The following is a 6959-nucleotide window of genomic DNA, read 5'->3' as shown; positions in this document are numbered from 1 at the left end:
AAACAAACACAACGTTCCCTCCCTGCGTGTGTGTGTGTGTGTGTGTGTGTGTGTGTGTGTGTGTGTGTGTGTGTGTGTGTGTGTGTGTGTGTGTGTGTGTACTCCCTGGTTGAGGAGATGTAATCTCATGTTTTGTCCACAGAAACCAACAGGAGAGATCAGAGTCAGAGATTCTCAGTGGTCAGTCTTCCCAGAGTCATCAAACAGACCTGGACTCTATATTCAGTGTATGTGGTCCTGTTATCTACATTTGTTTTTGTTTACCTCAAGTAAAGTTTATCTGTCAATTATTCATTATTGTGTTAATGAGAAAGCATTTCTTCTCTTGCTTAACTTATTTACTTTATTTATTTCAGATGCTTGAAGAGAAAATGATGACATTTGTGAAGAACGAGCTGAAGATGTTCAAGAGGATTCTTAGTCCAGAACTCCCAGAAGGCTTTGAGAGTCAGAAGCAGGATGAGGAAGTGGTGGATGCTGAAGATGAGAAGCAGGAGAGCAGTGCCAGAGAGGGGGCTCTGAAGATCACACTGCACATCCTGAGGAAAATGAACCAGAAGGAGCTTGCTGACATACTGGAGAAAAGTAAGATCTGTCTGCCTCATGTTGAATGCTGTTTTATAACATTTAAAATCTGTAGCTAAAGTAGCTGTGAAACACAATGATATTGTAGCAGCCTTAACGCAACACCTTGTGACCTCATCAAGTAGCAGCAGGGATGTGTTGTGGTGATTAATTTAGAGACAGAGAAGAGGAGAGACAGAGGACAGAGAGACAATTAGAGAGGGAAAGAGAGAGAGAGAGGAGGGAGGGACAACACTAATAATATCATCAATAATACCAATAATAACATAATGGAAACATTTATACAGTCAGTTAAGAGAAGAAATTATTATAATTTAAACTTTATAACAGTCCTACAATACTGTAGGCATGAAAACAGATGTAATATTAATATCCTCTGTGGTATTTCTTTATTCAGATGAGCTTGCTGTGATTTGCCAACGTGAACTCAAATCTAATCTAAAGAAGAAGTTTCAATGTGTATTTGAGGGGATCGCTAAACAAGGAAACCCAACACTTCTCAATAAGATCTACACAGAGCTCTACATCACAGAGGGTGGAACAGGAGAGGTCAATAATGAACATGAGCTGAGACAGATTGAGACAACAACCAGGAAACAAGCAAGACCAGAGACTGCAATCAAATGTAACGACATCTTCAAACCCTTAACTGGACAAGACAAACTCATCAGAACTGTGCTGACAAAGGGAGTCGCTGGCATTGGAAAAACAGTCTCTGTGCAGAAGTTCATTCTGGACTGGGCTGAAGGAAAAGCCAATCAGGATGTTCAATTTGTGTTTTCATTCCCTTTCCGGGAGCTGAATTTGATGAAAGGGGACAAACACACTTTGATTGAACTTGTCAATCACTTCTCAATGGAAACCAAACAATCAGGAATCTCCATCTACAACAAGTACAAAGTTCTGTTCATCTTTGATGGTCTGGATGAGTGCCGACTGCCCCTAGACTTCCAGAATAACAAGATCTGTTGTGACGTCACAGAGTCAACCTCAGTGGATGTTCTGCTGACAAATCTCATCAAGGGAAACCTGCTTCCCTCTGCTCTCCTCTGGATAACTACCCGACCTGCAGCAGCCAATAAGATCCCTTCAGGGTGTGTTGACCAGGTAACAGAGGTACGAGGGTTCAATGACCCACAGAAGGAGGAGTACTTCAGAAAGAGATTCAGTGATGAGGACCTGGCCAGCAGAATCATCTCACACATAAAGACATCAAGGAGCCTCCACATCATGTGCCACATTCCAGTCTTCTGTTGGATCTCTGCAACAGTCCTCGAACACATGCTGAAACATAAGAGAGAAGAGATGCCCAAGACTCTGACTGAGATGTACACACACCTTGTGGTGTTTCATACCAAACAGAAGAATGAAAAGTATCTTGGGATAGAAGAGACAGATCCACACTGGAATAACGAGAGCATTCTGTCACTGGGAAAACTGGCTTTTCAACAGCTAGTGAAGGGCAATCTGATTTTCTATGAAGAAGACCTGAAAGAGGCTGGCATTGATGTCAATGAAGCCTCGGTGTACTCAGGATTGTGCACACAGCTCTTTAAAGAGGAATGTGTTCTGTACCAAGACAAGGTGTACTGCTTTGTTCATCTGAGCATTCAGGAGTTTCTGGCTGCTGTGTATGTGTTCCTCTCATTCATCAACAACAATGAGAATCTAATGGCCGAACCGCAATCAACGTCCAGGAACCTTTCTGCGCTGTTCAGAGACAAGTCTGAAGTTTCTTTCTACAAGAGTGCTGTGGATAAAGCCTTACGAAGTGAGACAGGAAACCTGGACCTTTTCCTCCGCTTCCTTCTGGGCCTCTCACTGGAGTCCAATCAGAAGCACTTACGAGGTCTACTGACAAAGACAAGAATCAGCTCACAGAGCCATGAAGAAACAGTCAAGTACATCAAGGAGAAGATCAGGGAGAATCCCTCTCCAGAGAGGTGCATCAATCTGTTCCACTGTCTGAATGAACTGAATGACCATTCTCTAGTGGAGGAGATCCAAAGCTACCTGAGCTCAGGAAGTCTCTCAAAACCCAACCTGTCACCTGCACAGTGGTCAGCTCTGGTCTTTGTATTGCTGACTTCAGAAAAGGAGCTGGATGTGTTTGACCTGAAGAAATACTCCAGATCAGAGGAAGGTCTTCTGAGGCTGCTGCCAGTGTTCAAAGCCTCCAGTGCATTTCTGTGAGTACATAAAATGACATATAAAAACTAATCATCAGGAAGAAATATTCAGGTTAAAGAAAAATATGCATTATAATATGTGTTTAATATTATATTGAAAACATTGAATAAATGCATTGATTTTCACATTAGTATAACAATATGACCATACAACTCTAGGAGACAGAAGAAGAATCTATATGTTGTTTGGGAGAATTAACCAAATGCATCTGCCATTGTCCTTCTACACTAAATTAACAATGTGTTTGAAGTCATGATCTCTTTGTCAGGCTGTGGAGTCACAGAGGAAGGCTGTGCTTCTCTGGTCTCAGCTCTGAGGTCAAACCCAACACATTATTTGTAAATGGGTAACAGCGTAAACAGAGAAAGCTAAGCGTATCATTTTAATACAACCTGTCTGTCATTGTATTTCTTCTGTGTTTGCAGACTCACTGGCTGTAAACTCACAGACACATCCTGTGAAGTGTTGGCCTCAGTTCTCAGTTCAAACCCCTCACACCTGAGAGAGCTGGACCTGAGTAACAATGACCTGAAGGATTCAGGCGTGAAGCTGCTCTCTGCTGGACTGGGGAATCCCCACTGTAAACTGGAGACTCTGAGGTCAGTATTATCAGATATGAAAGTACTTTATGCAGGTAGTTCTCCCATTTGAAAAAGTCGTAATTATTCGGACATATTACTTATAGTGTATTAAAATAGTCATAAGTTTAGCATGTTGTCCCATATTCCATGCCTGCTGTCACGTTTCTCTAAGACAGAACCCAGAAGCAGACCAGGACAAGGTGAGTAAAATGAAGGTGAGTATTTATTGGTAGTCTTGATGTGTAATTTGAGTGATCCAGGAGACGGAGCGGCAGCGGAGGTGAGTTGATGAGAGTAGATGGGTGGATTCAATGACGTCACTGTATCCACCGACGGCCAGGTAAGGGAGTTGAATGTTCCGGGAGGATGACTGTAGACAGAGTAAACGGGGGGGGGAGTAACCAGTAACAAGAACAAAACAACAAGACTAGCTCAGGAAACATGAGGCTGTTCGTTGCTAACGATCCAGCAGGGAATGGATGTCAGCTCAGGGCTTATGAAGAGGTGATGATCAGGACCAGGTGTGCAGAAGGTTGATGAGATGCAGGTGTAGGGTAATCACTAGATCTCCCGCCTAACTTCGTCGCCTGGCAACCAGATAGGGTAATAATATCACTAGATCTCCCACCTAACTTCGTTGCCTAGCAACCAGATAGGTTTCTGAACGCACCCTTAGACACCAAACAGAAAACAGTCAGCTCAGGCAGAAACAGACTCAGGAAGCGGGATTCCTGACACCTGCAGTGATTACATCAAGCTTGTGATTCTACTAACAAAGATCAAACCCCCTCTGTTATTGGTAATGGTGAGAGGTTAGCATGTTTTGTTGTAGCCTCTGTTATTGGTAATGGTGAGAGGTTAGCATGTTTTGTTGTAGCCTCTGTTATTGGTAATGGTGAGAGGTTAGCATGTTTTGTTGTATCCTCTGTTATTGGTAATGGTGAGAGGTTAGCATGTTTTGTTGTAGCACCTGTTAATGGTAATGGTGAGAGGTTAGCATGTTTTGTTGTAGCCTCTGTTATTGGTAATGGTGAGAGGTTAGCATGTTTTGTTGTGGCCTCTGTAACTTTCTCACTCATTCTGATTCATGATTTATTCATGATTTTTCTTAATCATGGCATCATCAGAATTTCGTTTTTAATCGTGAATCACATACAGTTGAAGTCGGAAGTGTACATACACTTAGGTTGGAGTCATTAAAATGTGTTTTTCAACCACTCCACAAATTTCTTGTTAACAAACTATAGTTTTGGCAAGTCGGTTAGGACATCTACTTTGTGCATGACACAAGTAATTTTTGAAACAATTGTTTACAGACAGATTATTTCACTTATAATTCACTGTATCACAATTCCAGTGGGTCAGAAGTTTACATAGACTAAGTTGACTGTGCCTTTAAACAGCTTGGAAAATTCCCGAAAATGATTTTATGGCTTTAGAAGCATCTGATAGACTAATTGACATAATTTGGATGTATTTCAAGGCCTACCTTCAAACTCAGTGCCTCTTTGCTTGACATCATGGGAAAATGAAAAGGAATCAGCCAAAATCTCAGAAAAAAAAATTGTAGACCTCCACAAGTCTGCTTCATCCTTGGGAGCAATTTCCAAACGCCTGAAGGTAACACGTTCAATCAATAGTACGCAAGTCTAAACACCATGGGACCACACAGCCATCATACCATCCCAACTGTGAAGCACGGCGGTGGCAGCATCATGTTGTGGGGGTGCTTTGCTGCAGGAGCGATTGGTGCACTTCACAAAATAGATGGAATTACGAGGAGGGAAAATTGTGGATATATTGAAGCAACATCTCGAGACATCAGTCAGGAAGTTAAAGCTTGGTCACAAATGGGTCTTCCAAATGGACAATGACCCCAAGCATACTTCCAAAGTTGTGGCAAAATGGATTAAGGACAACAAAGTCAAGGTATTGGAGTGGCCATCACAAAACCTTGACCTCAATCCTATAGAAAATTTGTGGGCAGAATTAAAAAGCGTGTGCGAGCAAGGAGGCCTACAAACCTGACTCAGTTACACAAGCTCTGTCAGGAGGAATGGGCCAAAATTCACCCAACTTATTGTGGGAAGCTTGTGGAAGGCTACCCGAAACGTTTAACCCAAGTTAAACAATTTAAAGGCAATGCTACCAAATACTAATTGAGTGTATGTAAACTTCTGACCCACTGGGAATGTGATGAAAGAAATAAAAGCTGGAATAAATCAATTCTCTCTACTATTATTCTGACATTTCACATCTTTAAAATAAAGTGGTGATCCTAACTGACTTAAAACAGGGCATTTTTACTAGGATTAAATGTCAGGAATTGTAAAAATGGAGTTTAAATGTATTTTGCTAAGGTATATGTAGACTTCTGACTTCAACTGTATGTATTAAAATACCCTCAAATAAAAGGTGACATTGTATACTGTCACCTCATATGAAACATTTGATCTGAAATCCAAAATGTTGGAGTATAGAGCCACATTTAAAATGTTATCTTCACTGTCAAAATAGATATGTGTGGACTGTATACTCAATACAATCTAAATCTGATACCTCACTGTCTGTCTTCTGACTGATACTGCTTTTTAAACTGGTCTGATCAGTCTACTCAAATATTTGTACTATACATGTTTCTATCTGCAGGCAAAACTTTGATAATTTGTCATTTTTAATGATGATACATTCATTTACGAATAGATATGGAAGGTTTCAGGACACTGATATCTGAATATGTTGAAAAATGATACTGCCACTATTTTCACCACCAAAGAATAGCAGTGTGATTTTAATATGATTTGACTCTTTGCAGGCTGTCAGGCTGTGGAGTCACAGAGGAAGGCTGTGATTCTCTGGTCTCAGTTCTCAGTTCAAACCCCTCACACCTGCGAGAGCTGGACCTGAGTAACAATGACCTGAAGGATTCAGGAGTGGAGCTGCTTTCTGCTGGACTGGGGAATCCCCACTGTAAACTGGAGACTCTGAGGTCAGTATTCCTGTAGTTGGTCAACAAGTGATAACTGTTCACCAGATCCACATGTGTTTACCAGACACACATAGTCCACACCATATGTGTTTGGACAGTGAAGCTTACAGTTTTACATTTGGTGCTATGCTCCAGCATTTTGGATATGAGGTAGAATGTTTCTTATTAGGTGACAGTACAGAATGTCACCTTTTATTTGAGGGTATTTTCATACATAGCTGTGTTACTGTTAAGAAAGGAAAGCATTTTATGTATTTAGTTCTCCCATTTGAAAAAGTTGAACATATTCGGACAAATTCACTTATATTGTATTAAAGTTGTCATAAGTTTAGTATTTGGTCCCATATTCCATGCCTGCAGTGATTACATCAAGCTTGTGATTCTACAAACTTGTTGAATTCATTTGCAGTTTGTTTTGATTGTATTTTGGATGATGTTTTTCCTAATAGAAACTGATTGGTGAATAATGTCCTGTCATTTTGGAGTCACTTTACTTGTATTGTCAGTAAGAATAAGAATGAATCGAGAATGATGATGAATGAGAAAGTTACAGCGGCACAAGGATCATACCCCCTCTGTAATTGGTAATGGTGAGAGGTTAGCATGTTTTGTTG

Source organism: Salmo salar, unplaced genomic scaffold, assembly GCF_905237065.1.
Source record: "Salmo salar unplaced genomic scaffold, Ssal_v3.1, whole genome shotgun sequence".
NCBI classification, from domain to species: domain Eukaryota; kingdom Metazoa; phylum Chordata; class Actinopteri; order Salmoniformes; family Salmonidae; genus Salmo; species Salmo salar.
This window is presented reverse-complemented; position numbering follows the sequence as displayed.